The sequence below is a fragment of the Lynx canadensis genome, chromosome B4 (genome assembly GCF_007474595.2).
Source record: "Lynx canadensis isolate LIC74 chromosome B4, mLynCan4.pri.v2, whole genome shotgun sequence".
Classification (NCBI taxonomy): domain Eukaryota; kingdom Metazoa; phylum Chordata; class Mammalia; order Carnivora; family Felidae; genus Lynx; species Lynx canadensis.
This window is the reverse complement of record NC_044309.1, coordinates 120738215-120756903: the sequence shown is the minus strand read 5'-3', so window position 1 is coordinate 120756903 and position 18689 is coordinate 120738215.

Below are 18689 nucleotides of genomic sequence, written 5' to 3'. Positions count from 1 at the left end.
AAGAGAGAGTCCATTTTTTATGCGTCTTTTTCACCATCAAAAGCACTCTGAAGAAAGCACAAATTTGTTTTCTGGAAGTCTGAAGAACTATAAGCTTATGAGCCATATAGATCTCCTCCTTCAGGAGTTTCTGTGGTTTAAGGCAAGGACCCTGAATTAGAATCAGTGGAGCCAAGTCCCAGCCCAGTCCCCTGTGTCACCTCAGGTCATCTCTTAACCTAAATGAGAAGAATAAAACAAGTTCTGCTTACCTGTGAGGGCTCTTCTGAGCCACAAATGAGGAACCATATAAAGTACTTTGCAAAGTATAAAACTATATGTTAGTAGGCATAGTTACTGCCACTATCACTGCTTGATAATTGTTAATATCCCATCAAAGCCATCACAAAATTCAAGACCCATATCTTTTGAAAGGCTGCCTAGGAGGCCAGTGACTCAGCACTTCTTCATTCCAAGTGCCTTGTTCAATCCTACAGGTCTGCAGTTAGGGGCAATGGAAGAGTCAGAAGGCCCAGGCTCAGGTCCTGGAGACCCGGTCCCACATAGCCAGCTCCCTTGTCAAGGAAATGGGAGTCACCTCACTATGTTGTTGAACAAGATGGGGTATGTATGATTTATATGCAGTATACATAAATCTATTATATTTACGAGTCTCTAATAAGCATTCCGTTGCTCATTGGGAAAAGTGAGCCATTTCTTCCTCATTCTACAGTATATGCATATACCCCAACTACTACCCTCCTTCTGTTTCTTGAACTCACAGAGCTCATTCCCACCACGTGGTCTATGTAATGTGTCTCCTTATTTGATTGCTGATTTAACATTTGTCCTCTAAACTATAAAATATGCTCCCTTCAGGCAAGGATGGTCTCTTGAACTCATTGTGTCCCCAAAGCCTAAAGTATCCAGAATATGATAGGTACTCAGTATATATTTCTTGAATATTTACAGGACAACCAATGCTTGTATTAACTGTTCATATGCTTTCTACCATCTATATAAAGTTCCAATAATCCTTGACTATTGAGGAATTAAATCTCGGAGGTCACTTAATATAGTACTCAGGACCATACCACAATGTTCAAGCTTATATAGGTATTTAATAATGTATAACAGACATTAAAGTGGTATCCAGGGTCAGGGGGTACCTACATGTAATATGCCAACTCTTGCCCCATTAGAAACAGGAATTACCAAGAACTGCATGCTGATCCTCACCTATATAACAGGAACTGAAAAACTGAGCAAAAATGTTAAATTATGTTTATTTAATAAATCAAGAGATTTTATGGATCCTTATTTCACATTTTCCTTCTCCTTTTTAATGTTAAAATTGCTCTGGCCCAAGCTTATCCTGAGAAGAAGTTGACAAGGTCCTTGATCTCTGAAGCATCAACTAGAACAAATAGTTTCAGAATACTAGGAGCCCAGGAATCTAGGCAATTTCTCTCTCCTCCCAGGGAGCTGCCTCGAAGGCAAGATATAGAAATCCTCTGGGCCTGACCACATCATCCCTGTTTCTGATTACCCAGCCTGAGAGGAGGCTTAATAAATAAATAACCATGGCAATCCTGTATAATGTATGAAGGTTATTTTCCAATGGTCATCTGGAAGGACATAGTTTTCAATTAGAGTATTTTCAATTAGCAATAGCATGCCAATCTACAAAACAGGCATATGGATTTGTCATTGGCAAGAAACAGAAACAGGTAGTTTTGTTAAAAAAAAAAAAAAAAAAGCCACCAAAGGAAAAAAAAATCCTAGACTCAATACCAAACATATCTTTTTCTCCCAAATCTGTTCTTCCTCTGAACTTCCTTTTCTTCCCCCCTTTTTTCCATTTAAGAGCATCACTATCTACTCTGCTGCCCAAATGAAAGGACATTTATTGACTCTTACATGGAAGACTATTTGGGACCCTTTATAGGGTGTCTAGAAATCTCAGCATCATTCTTTAACTCATCTTGCCCATAGTCCCTCCTAAACATTTCTTCCATCCATCATCTCCCCATTTCCACCACCTCAGTCTCATTACCAATTCTCCCCTGGTCTAATGTGATGGTCTTAGAAGCAGCTTTCTTTCTTTTTTAATGTTTGCTTATTTTCAAGGGGGGAGGGAGGAAAGGGCAGAAAGGCAGGACAGAGAGAATCCCAAGCAGGCTCCACACCATCAGTGCAGAGCCCATCACCGGGCTCAAAGTCACGAGCTGTGAGATCATGACCTGAGTCGAAATCAAGAATAAGATGCTTAACCCACTGAGCCACCCAGGTGCCCCCCTTTTTTAATGTTTATTTTTGAGAGAGAGAGAGAAAGAGCGAGCACATGTGCTTTCCTGACTCGTGTCTCACTCAGTTCAATCCATCCCTCACAGCCACCTAAGGATTTTTAAGTGAAAACACCATAATGCCCTCTCCCACTCAACACTCTTGCCTGATTCTTACCATGTACAGGATAAAGGATACCCCATAACCGTCCTCCTGTCATTCCTCTTGCCATCACTCCCCACTTGCCTCCTCCCATTCATCCATGTCCTAATAGCCTGGTTGGGATTCTCTCTCCCTGCCTCTCTCTGACTCTCCACCCATGTGTGCATGCTCTCTCTCAAAATAAACAAACTTAAAAAACAATTCCAGGGTCCTGGCACAAGCTTTTTCCATTGCTTAGAATTTCTTCTCCCTGCCTTCCTCCTGAACTCTTACTGAGTTCTCTTGAGACCCAACTCAAGCATTGGATTTCTTCAGGAAAGTCCTAGTCCTGAGTTTTATTTACCTTTGTATCCCCAGAGGTGAACTCTCCCTGGACATACTCAAATAAATGGTAATAGGGAGATTGGGCTCCCCTGTGTATCTGTCTCATTAGAGCCTATGTTCCTTGAGTGATGTAAGAGTATCTTGTCCATCTGTCTAACCTCTCCACTTGTTGCAATGCCTGGTATATATGGATGCTCAGTGTGTATTTGTGGAATTGTTTTTAATATGATTGGGAAAAAACTTTCAGTTCAAAAAAATTTAAAAATCCCTGTGAGCTTATTTTTAATTAGCTCACTTTTTTATTTAAGAATTTTCCTTCTCCTTGAAATTACAGAACACCGCAAGCATTAATTTACTCCACAAAGATTCAATCTCTGCAACTCCTGGCTTTCAATGGTAACCCAACTAATTGGGGCACCTTGGGGACAATAAGGCATTCCAAACATACTTTCTACTTTGAATTGCCTGGCAGATGAAAGGCTATTGATTTTCTTGAGCAGAAGGGCCTTCTTCGAGAAATTTCACCAGCATTTAACTTTGGAGGGGACAGAGCCCTGTGTTTCTATGTGCAGAATTTTACTCTTAAGAGCAGGGCTACCAATGGGCTGTGGCTGTTACTTGGAAATCCAGTGCCCCATCCAACATACAGGACCATTACAAGAAGGGATATGGATTGAGGAAATAGGGCAAGACCTAGGGCTTATAATAGACCCTCTATACCAGCCAAAGGATTATCTAATTTTCTCACCCACTCCCCCTACCTCACAGGAAATTAACTATGATGGACCTAAAGAACAGGAATAAAACTCCTCTTCGTGCATAGCTGCAATGGCCATTAGCACCTAAAGAACAGTCTCCCCTTGGTATGACTAACTGGGGAACATCTTCATTGGCAAGGAAGCCCACCAAAGCGATTGCAGACACCTGGCCAAGTCAGCTGGGGTGGGGGTCAGAAGAATACCTACACCTCCCATTCTCCCAATGTTGCTGATCCACAAGCAAAAAAAAAAAAAAAAAAAAAAAATCAAGAATGAACCATAGTATTAGTGCTACAGATGTGGTTATCCTGCCTGCTTTTTTAATACAATTTCTCCTCATTTCTCTGTAATCGATTTTGAGTTCTATTATTTGAGTTGAGAGGAGAAACAGAATGAGCATTTTAAATAACTAACATGTTCATATTTTGGTAAAATGAAAGTAGGCCATACACTGACCATTCTACACCTTCTTAGGAATGGATTTTTCCTTTTATGAATTTTTAAGAAGTCCTTGAACCTGTAACAAAAATAAATCTGTATCTCTGGCAGGAATGCAAAAGTCATACAGCCACATTAGAAAACAGTTTAGTGGTTTCTTTAAAACACACTCTTATACTCTTACCATACAATCCAGCAACTGTGCACCTGTTTTCTCCCCCCAGAAGAGTTGAAAACCTATGCCCACACAAAAACCTGTACACAAATATTTATAACAGCTTTATTCAAAACTGTCAACACTTGGAAACAACCAACATGTCCTTCAGTAGGTGAAAGCACAAAAACTGTGGTACATCCAGACAATGGAATATTATTCAGCATTAAAAAGAAATGGGCTATCAAGCCATGAAAAGACATGAAAGAAACTTAGATGTATATTACTAAATGAAAGAAGTCAATACTAAAAGGTTACATATTGTATATTTCCAACCATATGGCATTCTAGAAAAGGCAAAACTATGGAGATAGTTAAGATAAATGGTTGCCAGGTCTTAAGTGGAAGTAAGAGATGAATAAGTACAGAACAAAGGAATTTTATGGTGTAAAAATTCAATACTGTAATGGTAGATACACCATATATTTCATGGGTTTTGACAAATGCATGACATCGAGAGTGATCCCTCATGTTCACTATGGACTTTGGGTGATTATTATGTGTTAATTTATGTCCATCAGCTTTGAGATGTTACCACTGTGGTGTGTTATGTTGACAGCGGTTGAGGCAATCAATTTGAGGGAAAAGGTATATGTGAATGCTCTGTACTTTTGCTCAGTTTTGTTGGGAACCTAAAACCTCCAAGACAAAGTCTATTTAAGTAAACAAAGAAAAAAAATCTCAGTCTCTCTGAATAGGTGGTTTGTTTTTTTGTTATTGTTGTTTTGTTTTGCTTTTCCAAATTTCAGTTGTCTTATGAGATAGATACTTCTGGAAAATGAACTTTAAAGAATAAGAGAATGCTCCTTACCCCAAATAAAGTGAAGTTCTAAGAAATTCACTGTGACAAACACAGACAAATCACATAGCCCTGTCTTTATACCTCAGAATCCCAACTATGAACATGATAATGGCTGTCATGTTCTGCTAATACAGTTTCTATTATCAAGGCCTAGAAAACCCGAACACTGGGAACATAATGTGAATTCCACTGAAAAATTTAAAAGAAATTTAAAATTTTTCCTTTCTTTCTTTCTAAGGCTCTTCCCTTTTTAGGTTTATTCTGTATTACTGCCTGGGAGTAAAACAAGACAAATGTGTTAGGATAAGAAAAAATTGGCATACAGGTCTCCATGAAGGACAAGAGAAAAGCAGTTAAAGACTAAACCACACCTACAAATTATCAACTTTGAATTGAAATTACAGGAAAATAAGAAAATTGAAAGGGATGTCTTTACAAAATAAGGGTTTTAGAGTGGTTATGTCTGGAGAAAAGGAGGAGGAAAGGAGACAATGGTGAGAAAAGCTTAATGGAGGCATGGTGGGAAGGGTGCCATGTCAGTGAATAAAACAGTCACTCTTCTTCTGAAGTTCACAACATGGTAGGTAAAAAAAAAAAATGTAAGCACATAGCTACATGCAATATAGGCAGTCAGTGATAAGCTCTATGACACAGATGCAAAGGTCAAAAAGAAAGGGGGGTGGAGGCAAGCAGGGCCATTTTAGAAGACCTTCTGAGGAGGGCAGATTTGGCTGATCCTCAGAGAAATGGCAGGCCTCCTGCAGGTAGAAGTTAAGGACAGCCATGAAGGTCGTGCCTGATAAAGTTATGGCCAGAGGTAAGACAGAACTGGGTCAGGAATAAATGGATTCATTCATTCATTCACATTCAACAAACATCTCTTTAGCACCTGCCAATGGCAAACATTGTAGGTGGTGGAAGAAGTTAGGCAAAATACGATGATCAGGGTGAAACTTCACACAAATATGAACATTAGGTTACATTTCTTAGAGGCAGCAGAGAGCCTGGTGGGATGGATGCCATTGGTGCCTTGCTCCCTGTGGATTCCTCCCTCTTTCTAGTGTCCCTTCCCATACAGAGGCTGGCAAATTAAAACCTACATTTACTACACTCCTTGAAGCCAGGGTTCTGAAGGAGAATTAGGTTCCATCAATTTGATGCATTTGCATGAACTCTGGAAGGTGGAAATTAGAAGGAGACCATTTTCTTGACTTCTTTTGGCTGCCCTTCACTTTGATAAGATCATAAAGGTACGATGTTTTCCTGCAGCATTCTGGGGTACAGTGTCTTGCTGGGTGAGGAAAAGCAGTTGAGGGGCAGTAGCACCATGGATTCCTGATCCATGAATAACTATGGCTGGAAGTTCTTAAACTCCAGGCTTTTAGTAGACATTGGTGCATCCTTCCTGTACCTGTTCCTTTAACCCTCCTCTGATATTATCATTCCTAACCCCCATGTTAAATCCTTTCCTGATTGAAATACATAGAGTGACCTCTGCTTCCTACACTGAATTTTGATGAGTATAGCCAATAAAGAGTTTTAAGCAAGGGAGAGATAGGAGATTTGTGCTTCAGGAAGGGACCTTGGTGGCTGCTTCAAAGACAAACTGGAGACAGATTTAGGAAACTCTTAGGAATGTCCAGCCTAGACCAATGTGCCTGGGATACTGGGACTGAATAAAACAGTTGTAGTGGGAAGAGAGAAGGAATGGAAATACGATACTCCCTAAGTTGAATTTATAGGATCTACTGAAAATGGAGATGAGAGAAGAAATTTAAACTTCGCCCTACTTCATCCCAACCCTGCCGGGGTCCTCTGCACTCTGTTCTTCACCATCATAGGACCTGTCATACTTCCTTAAAAGTCATCCTTCTCTTCAGGCTTCAGACCTTTCTGCTCTTTGCTGCAGCCTAAGTGCAGAGCACAGCAAATAGCCCCTAATAGAATGCTCAGTAGACACTGGTTGGGTGGATAGAAAGGGAGAAAGGAAATATCTAACCTCAGAGACACTGTGAGGATTGAGATTCTATTAACCAAGGAAGTAGTCACAGGCTGAGTACTGCTTGAGTAATACTGAATCTTGGATTACATGGGGAATCCAGGTGAAGAATATTAGCACACCAGTAGACATAAGAGTCTGGTGGTTGGGAAGTAGGAGCTTAGACACAAATCTTAGAATTACTGCACAGAATGAAAGCTGAATACTTCCCAGGAAAAGATGATGCCTCAATAAAGCTTGGGTGATACCCATATTATTATAATTACACAGTGAAGAGAGTCTAAAATGCCAGTCACCATTTGAGACACTATATGTACACTGTCCTTTTAATCTTACAACAACTTTTAAGTGAGGTGTTATCATCCTCATCTTACAGAGAAGGAAACTGAAGCTCAGCAAAGTGAAGAACTGCCCAAGGTCACATAGCTGGTGAGGACAGAGCTGAGGTTCAAACCCAGGTCTCCCCAACTCTAAACCCTGTGCTCATTGTTCTCCCTCAGCTGACATGAGAAGAAAGAGTTAGTGACAGTGACAAAGGACTGGTCAGAGGGGAAAGAAGAGAAGTAGAGAAATGACAGAACACAAAATCCAATTAAGCAGATAAAAAAAAAAAGACTGTAGACTAGAAGATGCTCACAGGAATCAGAAGTCAATCAGGAGTTTCTTTAACAAGAGCAAGATGCTTATGGGCCAAAGAGAACAGTGAAAGGTAGAAATCAGAGATGTAAGAGGGGAAGGCAATGAGTAAGAAACGTCTTAAAAAGATGCAAAGAATGGATAAGCAGCCTTTGAGAAAAGAAGGACAACAGACAAAGTTTTAAAATTGAGTTGTGGTCCCCCACCTGATACTGACAAAGCAAACGTTGAGTACCTAACAAATTACTTTGTTTGCCAATAAACCTAACAGATGTCAGGCATATGCACTGATCAGGCTACATGCAAAGAGAAACAATTTTCCTTTTGATTGGAATTCTATCAATCTATTTCATAGCACTGATTAGCTCATGCGGATAAGAAGCTCTGATAGGAAGTTAAATTTGTATTTGGTCAGCCAAAAGAAAGTGATCAGTAATTATCATTTATTAAAGATGGTCTTTTTATTTTCATAGCCTTCCAAAATCCATGGTAGGGGATAATGAAAAGGGTCCTTCATAGCAAAACAATTATTAACTGTCACTAAAGACTATGTCAGCAGAACTACAGAAATACACAGAATACAATCAGATATTATCTAAATAGCTACAAACATTGGAATGAGAAAAGAGAAAATGGAATACAATCAAGCAGTAAATAGATTGGATTTAACCAATCTAATAGTGAAGCAATCCGGATGGATGATTATAGACCTAAATCAGACTAAAGATATAACCAGAATCCATCTGATGAGGACTAGAAGACCATTCCACGTGGACATGTGGATTTGGAGACTTCCCTGGCATTGCAACCTTGGAAGAGAGGTCTATGTGTCCCCCACAGTTTTAAGAAAAATCCACCTGGACACGAGCACCTCCTGACCTTAAAGCCTAGCAGAATGGTTGATGGCAGAATTGTTTTCTTGGTGGGTAAACATCTGTTAAGCCTGGGAGTATCTAGAAATACATGGAAATAATGTTATAAATTAAATCTATCATATCAATATTTTTGTGTTCAGTATTTAAAGAGTATATAATGTTTATGAGAATCTGGCACATTGGCCTAGCTAGCAGATGACCATTTCAATTCCAAGGTAAATTATGTGGTTGAATAACTAAGCCCGGTGACTTCAAGTTAAGATGTATGGCAGAACTTTGCTTAAGTTTGTCACAATACTGGGAGGTTTAGGAGAAGTTTTACCACGTTACACATTTATTGTATTTGTAAGAATCATGAAAAATTTCCTTCATTAGGAAAATGAGGTCTTGAAAAGGAAACAGAATATTAAAACTATCAATGCATTAGAATGTTTAGGAGACTTTAAATGAGGCCAAACTGTAACCAGATTGCTTGTGACAATTAACATTTATAGATTTAGAATTAAATAATAAGGTGTGTGTGTTTAAAAGTTAAAGGAAAAACTAGAATCTTGAATTTGTAACCTTAATAAAATATTAATGTTTAAATGGCTGGCAAATACAAAGTCCTTGGGGAGCACAAGAGCCCCATCAAGGATAGCAAGAAGCTCACATTGACATGGTCACTGATATGAAGGGACGAACATCTGCAACCTACATACCAGGCACCTACTGTGTGCCACCAGCTGAGAGAACAAAGACACTGAAGACAGCATGGTGGGGAAGACAGAGAGGAGCACAGAGGAGCAACTGCAACATGGAAAAAAGTACCTCAGAAGGAGGAAGGGCCAGGATGCCTGGGGAGGTTGGCACAGCCAGCCCTGATCTGAGGGAGATCTCCCTGGAGAACTGAGCCTGTGGAGTGGAATAGGGGGCCACCTTGAACAATGGCTGATAATGGTCTCAATCACAGCAAACCAGGCAATAATCTACAAAGAAAAGAGGCAAAGGAGGTGGTTCTAAAGGCTTTAGAGAGATCTCAAAGAGTTCCACGGGAGAACCAGGAGAAAAGAAAAGGCAAAAAGCTAGGCTGTATTGCCTGAAACTGAGGTTTTCTCTGCTTACACAAGATGTTCTTTCTGCTGGCTGCAGGCTCATCATTATGACAATAGCAGCACTCAGCTGCCTGTCTCTGAACCAGGAAGAATCTGGAACCAAACTAGAAGAAACTGGAACCAATCTACTATAGAGGAGAATTTCTGGTTAATAGAAAAGGAGAATTTGTAGCCCCTTAGAATATTAAGCCTCAGTGGCACTTTAGAGACCGCATACTTCTGCATTCTCAATCCTAGCTACATTTCAAAAAACTAAAAATGCCAAAGCCCCATCTGGGACCTGCTGTATCACTCGTTGGAGGGGGGAGTCCCAAGAATGTGTATATTTACTTTGTTATGGTGGTTTTTAGTAATAATAGCAGTATTAGTAATATATATTTACCGTTTAACAAAATCTCAAACACCACAAGTATATGAAGTAAAAAGAGAAATTTCCCTTCTTCACCTTTTCTAATCCCAGAGGCATTTATTCCATAACATGTAGGAGTATGTGAGGGAGTGTATGTGTATTTTAAAGGCCTCCCAACTAATAGATAATGTGTTAACAGTAGAATCTGGGTGGTGGGTGTTCACTATAAAACTCATCCTACAGGGGCACCTGTGGGTGGCTCAGTTGGTTAAGTGTCCAACTCTTGATTTTGGCTCAGGTCATGATCTCACAACTCATGAGATTGAGCCCCAGGTCAGGCTCAGCGCTGACAGACAGAGCTTGCTTGGGATTTTTGGTCTCCTTCTCCCTCTCAAATTAAATAAACAAACATTAAAAAATTCATTATATATTTCTGTTTTAAGATGTTATCATAAAATATCCAGGAAACAAAAGTTCTCCAGCTGATAAGAATGCACAGCCAGGGTTGACAACCACTGGTTTAAGCACAACCCAAAATTACAAATGAGAAAACTTTGGACAACAGAGGTAATCCTATCTGCCCCAAATCTAACAGGGTAGGGGTCAGAGTCAGCCCATGAACCCGGATCTTCCAGCTTTCTGTCTAGTATTCTTTCCAACACACTATGCAATCTCTAACAGGAGAGGCAGCCCCAGAGCAGACTAGGCAAGAAGACATAGAAGTTGCCTTTTCTCAACTTTAAATGACCAAGACTCTTGTATTTTGACTCTTCCTTGTGGCAGAAAACAACACTAGAACTCAGATGCTACGATCTTTATTTTGTGTATGTTCATTAAATTACACTTCTCTACCTTACTGATTCACACTGCCTTCAAGGACTTTCAGATTCCACACAAAATTCCAGCATACATTCACCTTCATTTGCCTTCTGAAGTATTAAAGCCCACTGGAACTCCTTGCTGTCGCAGAGAGGAAGAAAAAGGACATTTTCAAAAATGTTAAGCATTATCCTCTAAAGCCAACGAGGAAACGTCACAACAAAATGACGGTACAAGAACATTCCTGATCATAAGTGAATAATAAGACAGTAAATTGCAATTGCTGAATGGGGGATATTAGCATCACTAAAAGGTTGGAAAATAACCTTTATAGATGCTAAGATTCATTTTGTGGAAGGAAGTGGAAAGACAGGGATTAAATTAAATTAGTCTGAATTCCAAGCAGTATCGTTACAAAATAAGGGCACTGTTTATTGCCAAATTTTATATGCAAGAAAGGCAACTTTTTCCTATTCCCACATAAAACTTAGGAAAAGTCTAACTTACGGAATCTCTTTGTGGAAGAGCCCAAACATTAGGGATAAATATTAAGGCTTCATCTGCCAGCCCAGGGAGAACTCATGGCTTTTTGTTCTTCCCAGCAGTCAGTTCAAAATATAAGGATAGGGACATATAAATCAGGAGACCTGGTTTCTAGTCCCAGCTTTGTCACTAAATTGCTTTTTCTCAGCTTCCTTACCTGCAAAAATGGTGTCTAAATGGCCTTTCAGGTGTCTTAGAATGCTAAAACCCTGGACTCAATACCTGTGTATTCCATCTAAGACATTTGGTAAGCAGTGTCCCAGAAGAGTGATCTTAAATACCACTACCTGCATATTTTTCTCCTATCATTCTTGCTCATCCTCCACTCATCCCCAACCAGTTCTTAAAAATGTAGTCTGTAAGGAAACATCACCCCAAAAGGAAAAGGCCAGGAGTTATTTGAAAAGACATGCCCTTTTTCTCTTCTGATTAGTATTTGTAAAAGAAATAAAAGCAAAAAATTCAAGTGACCATGAGTAGGCCCTGCAGATGAAAGCCATTTTCTTCAGTCTTAAATTAATCCTTAAAAACAACTCTTAAAGGCTACAATTATTTTTATGACAGATTCAAATAGCCCCTCACATTAAAAGTGTTCCCAAAAGGTATATCATCAATAGATTCCAGAAATTATACTCGAGTCTACACTCTTTGACCTCCATAATGAAAGGTCTAGAAAGAAAAGTACACTGAGGCATCAGGGTCTCATCTTCCCTGGTAGGGAGGGCCCAGAGTCATTTCTGGTGCCGAATCCCTAGGGTGGTTTTTGAACCAAACCATTAACTTACACGAGTTCTAACATGGGTATAGATCTCTGTAGACTGCTCTCAGGAGTTCGTTCTGATAGCCTCTCCTCCACCAACCACTCTATTCACTGCCAACAAGAGGTTGGGAAAATCTCAGTATCCAGGACACAAGGATATGCCCAGAACAGGTTTGGGAGCCAGACTGCCTGGCCTTGAGTACTGGGTCAACCAGTTCCTGGCTGTGTAACCTGGACGGGTTACTTTACCTCTTCCTCCTCTTGCCCTCCTGTATAACAAGGATAATAACTGCTACCTTCTATGGTTTTATGAAGATTAAGGAAACTAGTTCACAAATGAATAGCACCAGGCATTGTAGCAAACACTCACTGAGTTTTTCCTATCGTCATTTAACATTTTGGCACCTTAACGTAGTGCTGGTTATTGTTGTCGTTATTGTTTATTTTAGAGAGAGAACACTCAAGCAGGGGAGAGGGGGCAGAAGGGGAGAGGGAGAATATTAAAGCTGAGCACAGAGCCTGACATGGGGCTTTATCCCACAACCCATGGCTAGGATCATGACCTGAGCCAAAAATCAAGAGTTGGAGGCTCAACCGACTGAGCCACCCAGGAGCCCCATTCAGTGCTGCTTTTAATCATTGATTGGTAGGAAGTCCATGGTTTCAGTACAGATTGCAGATTTTTTTTTTTAATGTTATCCATTTGAGAGAGCGCACATGTGCGCAAGCAGGGGAGGGGCAGAGAGAGGGAGACAGAATCTAAAGAAGGTTCCAGGCTCCAAGATGGCAGCACAGAGCCCAACACAGGGCTCAATGCATGAACCGTGAGATCAGGAGCTGAGCCAAAATTGGACACTCAACTGACTGAGCCACCCAGGCACCCCCAGACTGCAAATTTTTAAAAGACATAGGTGTCTAAAAACACAGTTGGAAGAAGGCTACTAAATGTTTTCCTTAACAAGCAAAAGGCTCTTATCTCTATGATATCAGAATGGCAATCACACACACACACACACACACACACACACACACACACACACCCCATCTACTAGCTGTCATTAGTTTCACCCCTGGAGCGGCCACTAATAAGCACATGAGTATCCTGCTCATTTCTCTCTCACCCCTTTACTATATTCTAGGTACTACGTTAAGGCTTTTTATACGTATTATTTCATTTAACACTTAAAACAACATTTTAGTGGAGATTAGTACCATTTTCATTTTTCAGGTCAGGTACCTGTGATTTAAAGGACAAACAAGTTCCCCAAGGTCACACAATCTTGGATCTAGGAAGTGATCCCAGGTTTGATGATAAACACTGAACTCCCAAGCACTGTATCTACCCCACTGCCACACGTCATTTACACCCTGCTTCGATGAAGCATAGAAAAGAAGAATACAAGAGCTACATATTCACGTGCACATGGATCATTCTTAGAGGGCAGGGTTTCCGTCTGGGTCTATGGCCTCCTTCTGATCTCCAACTCACCTACATTCTACAAATCATTTTTAAGAATGCATTTCCAAAGGGCAATTACTTTCTGGAGGAAGGAAAATGATTTTATGTGAGAGGCTGCTATTTTAAGGTGTTTATTAGCTTTTCACTTAGAAGCCCCAAACAAGCATTCTTTAAATGCAAATTTGAAAAGTGAGGCATTTTTATATACAATGATTTTTTAAATTGGAGAGGGGAGGAAGAGGAAGGTGGTGTAATCAGGGCTTTGAACCGTATAGCCCTTTCTTAGACTACAACTCACTCTTTGCCTCAAAGCAGCACAAGAGGTACCTCACTCTCAGCCTATCAGAACTTTAGACCGAAATACAGCTTGGAGGAAAGATTACACTGGATATTTTTTCTTTTTTATTTAATGTTTACTTATTTTGAGAGAGAGAGAGAGAGAGAGAGAGACGGAGACAGAGAGAGAGGGAGGGAGGGAGGGAGAGAGAGGCTTAGAGAAGGAGAGAAAGAATCCCAGGCAGGCTCCACACTGTCAGTGCACAGAGCCTGACGTGGGGCTCGATCTCACAGATTGAACTGTGAGATCATGACCTGAGCCAAAATCAAGAGTCCGAGTTGGGTTGTTTTTTTTTTTTTTTTTTTTTTTTGCTTGCTTGTTTTAATGAATTTGATACGATCTTTGGGTTTCAATTGCATTTCCCCTATAGGCAGGCAAATTAAAATTATTACTTACTTTTTCTTTTCACTTGTGAGATTGCCCGAAGAAAATTAGATTGATTTTGCTATAGTGAAAATGACAACTGACAATTTGAAAGTCAAAACTTTCTGTGTTCAAGTGGAAAACAGGCAGACAGGGGTCATCTCATTTTGGTTTGTATTTGACTAAGCATCATTGTGTGTGTGTGCAGTGTGGGGAAGGATGTGGTGTGCACGTGCACTTCCCAAATGTCACTTCAAGAATCATGTGTGCTCCAGCTCTATTTCCTATCAAGTATTTTCATCTGTTTGACTGTTTAACCTCTACTCACTAAGGAATAACTTAATCAAAAAACTCAATCTGTTTCAGGTGTTACTTTCTCCAGGGATATAATCTCAAGATGTTGATCTCTTTTTCTATTCAATTAGATATACCCTGTGACCTAAAAAATTATTGGGTTGCTCCAGTCTTTTCGTTATAAAATGTTGTTGGTGCAATTCAGCACACTCTTAAGGAGGTCAAGATTGAGAGATAATTTTCTTTGGGTTTAGTTTCTGGCTATTCTTAAGATTTCATTAAAATAGATCCTAGAGTTTAATGTTTTTGAATGTTATAATTAACTTGCTTTTCTCAAACAAAGATTTTCTCAACTACTTTTATTAAGTAGCAACCACACAGGACAGAGGCAGTTCTGTTTTTCCAAGTCAGACTCTAGAAGAGCAGTTGGCAAACTTTCTATGAAGGGCCAGAGAGTAAATATTTTCTGCTCTGCAGACTATGCAGTTCTTTCTACAACTACTCAACTCTGCTATTGTAGCATGGAAATAGCCATAGATGATATAGAAACAAATTAGCAGGACTGGGCTCTTTTTTTTTTTTTTTTTTTTTTTGAGAGCAGGTGTATGGAAGCAAGTAGGGAAAGGGGCGGGGGGGGGGGCAGATGGGGGGAGAGGGGGAGGGAGAGAAAGGGAGAGAGAGGGAGAGAATCTTAAGCAGGCTCCATGCTTAGCACAGAGCCTGACTTGGGGCTTGATCCCATGACCTTGGAATCGTGACCTAAGCCAAAATCAAGAGTCAGGCACTCAACCAACTGAGCCACCAGACAACCTAACATGACTGTGTTCTAGTAAAACTTTATTCACAAAACCAGGCAGTGATGCACGTGTGGCCCACAGGTCATAGTTTTCCAACCCTCCCTGGAGCATATCAAAAGGCTAAATTTCTCAGGGTTGCTGATCTTCTACCCAAATCCACAACATAGGTTGTTTAACAAATTTAGTGATTGGGATGCTATAATTATCCATATTGTATTTTATGCACTTGTCTGCATATCTGTGTTCTATTTCATAATGAAGTTTGGGGTTTTTTTGATTTTTTTTTTTTAATTTTTTTTTTCAACGTTTATTTATTTTTGGGACAGAGAGAGACAGAGCATGAACGGGGGAGGGGCAAAGAGAGAGGGAGACAGAGAATCGGAAGCAGGCTCCAGGCTCTGGGCCATCATCAGCCCAGAGCCCGACGCAGGGCTCGAACTCACAGACCGCGAGATCGTGACCTGGCTGAAGTCGGACGCTTAACCGACTGCGCCACCCAGGCGCCCCTGATTTTTGTTTTTTTTTAAGTAAGTGATCAAGTGATCAGGAAGGTTGGTCAAGGTTTAGAAGGAGGATACAAAGGGAACTTTTCTGGATGGGTCAAAGATTTTTACAGAGACTGAGAAAGTTTGGAGTTGGACGAAACGCACTATTACACAGTCCAATCTTCTTCCCAATGGAGGAATTTCTTTTGCAACACCCCTGGCAGGTATTCAGTTAGCCTCTGAGGGAAAATGTTTTGGGCTAGATTGGGAGGAAGGATTACCAATTTATAAAGCAAAACTGGTCCTCTCTATTTCATTCAATACATATGCTTATGGACACAAAAGCAAAGCCAAAAAAGCAAAAACAAACAAGTGGGACTACATCAAATTAAAAAGCTTCTGCACAGTAAAGCAAATTAGCAACAAAATGAAAAGGCAACCTGCAGAATGTGAGAAAGTATTTGCAAATTGTGTCAATAGCCAAAAAAAAAAATCTGATTAAAAACTGAGATGAACTAAATAGACATTTTTTAAAAGACCTACAAACAGCTTATAGGGATATAATACTTGAAAAGGTTTTCAACATCACTAACTGGGGAAATTCAAATCAAAATGCAAATATCACCTCACCCTTGTTAGAATGGCTACATCAAGAAGATAAGAAGTGCTGGCAAGAATGTAGAGAAAAGGGAACCCTTGCGCACTGTCGGTAGAAATGTAAATTGGTACAGCCACTGTGGAAAACCGTGTGGAAGTTCCTCAGAAAATTAGAAATAGAACTACCATATGATCCAGCAATCCTACTTCTGGGTATATATTCAAAGGAAATGAAAATAGGATATTGAAGAGATATCTGCACTCCCATGTTCACTGCAGCACTGTGTGTGTGTGTGTGTGTGTGTGTGTGTGTTTCCTCACACCAACAAGCAATTATCAGACACTAGCATGGTCTCCAAGATTTCAACTCAATTTAAGTCAATTTTGGCACTACCTACACCTGGAGATTACATCAGCTTCCACAGACAAAACAACTCAGCCCCACAAGACCATCCTCCACTTCAGGGGCCATTTGCAAGCCCAGGTTATTTATTACCTGTGCTTCTCAATCAACTAGCTAAGTGAAAATCAGATTTCCAAAACCCCCTCTCTGGATTTGATTAATTTGCTAGAACAGCTTACAGAACCCAGAGAAACATTTTACCTACTAGACCATTGGTTTATTACAAAAGGATAGAACTTGGGAACAGCCAGATGCAAGAGAAGTATAGAGCAAGACCTAGGGAAAGGGCAAAGAGCTTCCATGACCTCTCTAGGTACACCACTCTCCCATCAGCTCCATGGGTTCACCAACCTGGAGGCTCTCTGAACCCTGACCTTTTGGGGCTTTAGGGAGGTTTCATTACATAGCCATGACAATTAAGTCATTGTCCATTGGCAACTGATGAACCCTCCAGTTCCTCCTCCCTTCTGGGACTAAAAGTGCCAACCCTCTAATCACATGGTTAGCCCCACTGGCAACCAGCCCCCTTTCTAACCTGCTTAAGTCACCTCATTAACAAAAGAGCTTTATTGCATTTAGAAAATTCCAAGCATTTTAGGAGCTCTGTACCAGAAACAGGGACAAAAAACAAGCATTTCTTATTATAAATCATAATATCACACACACACACACACACACACACACACACGCACGCGAATATTATTCTGTAATACCTATGAAGGAAATTCTGCCATTTGCAACATGGACGACCTTGAGGACATTACGCTTAAGTGAATAAGCCAGACAAAAAGACAAATACTGCATGGTGTCATTTATAAGTGGAATCTTAACCAAAAAAAAGAAAAAAAAAAGTCAAACTCATAGAAACAGACTAGAAGAGGGGTATCTGGGGGAAATAGGAAGAGGTTGGTAAAAGGGTACAAACTTTCAAAAATAAATCTTCCTGTGCAATGACCAGGTTCCAATCATAAGGCTTGACCCTGTGAGAACACAAACATCCCTGACACTGTCAGTCCTGTAGGGAGCTCACCGTCTAATGAAAGAAATAAGACAGGATGCAAATAGTTACAACAGAAAGTAGAAGTAGTAGAAAGTTATTATGACTTAAAGATGACCACAGACAACCCAATTTAAGAATGAGGGAAGGGGGGCCCTGGGTGGCTCAGTCGGTTAAGTGTCTGACTTCAGCTCAGGTCATGATCTTGTGGTCCATGGGTTCGAGCCCCACGTCAGGCTCTGTGCTGACAGCTCAGAGCCTGGAGCCTGCTTCGGATTCTGTGTCTCCCTCTCTCTCTGCCCCTCCCCACTCGCACTCTGTCTCTCTCACTCTCAAAAATAAGTAAACATTAAAAAAAATTGTTTTAATGAGGGAAGGATTTGAACAGGCACTCCACAGACCTAGGAAGAGATGCTCCATGTTATTAGTTACCACACAAGTACAAAGTAAAAACCACACTAAAGGTACCATTTCACACCCACCAGACCAGCAAAACGTACAAGCCAGACACTCTCAGGGGCTGGCAAGGATATGGACAATGAGGACACGCAGGGCTATTGTGGGGATTGAATGAGTTGACATGAGTGCAGGCACGCAGTAAACTGTGTGACTTAGCCATCAGTCATCATCATCACGGTTGTTGAAATTATGTACAGATGGTCAAAGTGTAAATGGCTATAACCAATTTGGAAAACAATTTGGAAAACAATTTGGTCTTTAATATAGCCGAGCAGGTTTATACCCTATGGTCCAGCAATTCCACTCCTGGGTAGATCCCTAGAGAACCTCCTGCACCTGAACACATACAAAAGCGAATTCAGAAAATTCTTAATAGCCCCAAACTGGAATCACACAAGTGTCTGTAAATGGTGGAATAGAGATAGTAGGTATACTAATATAATGGAATACTACACAGGAG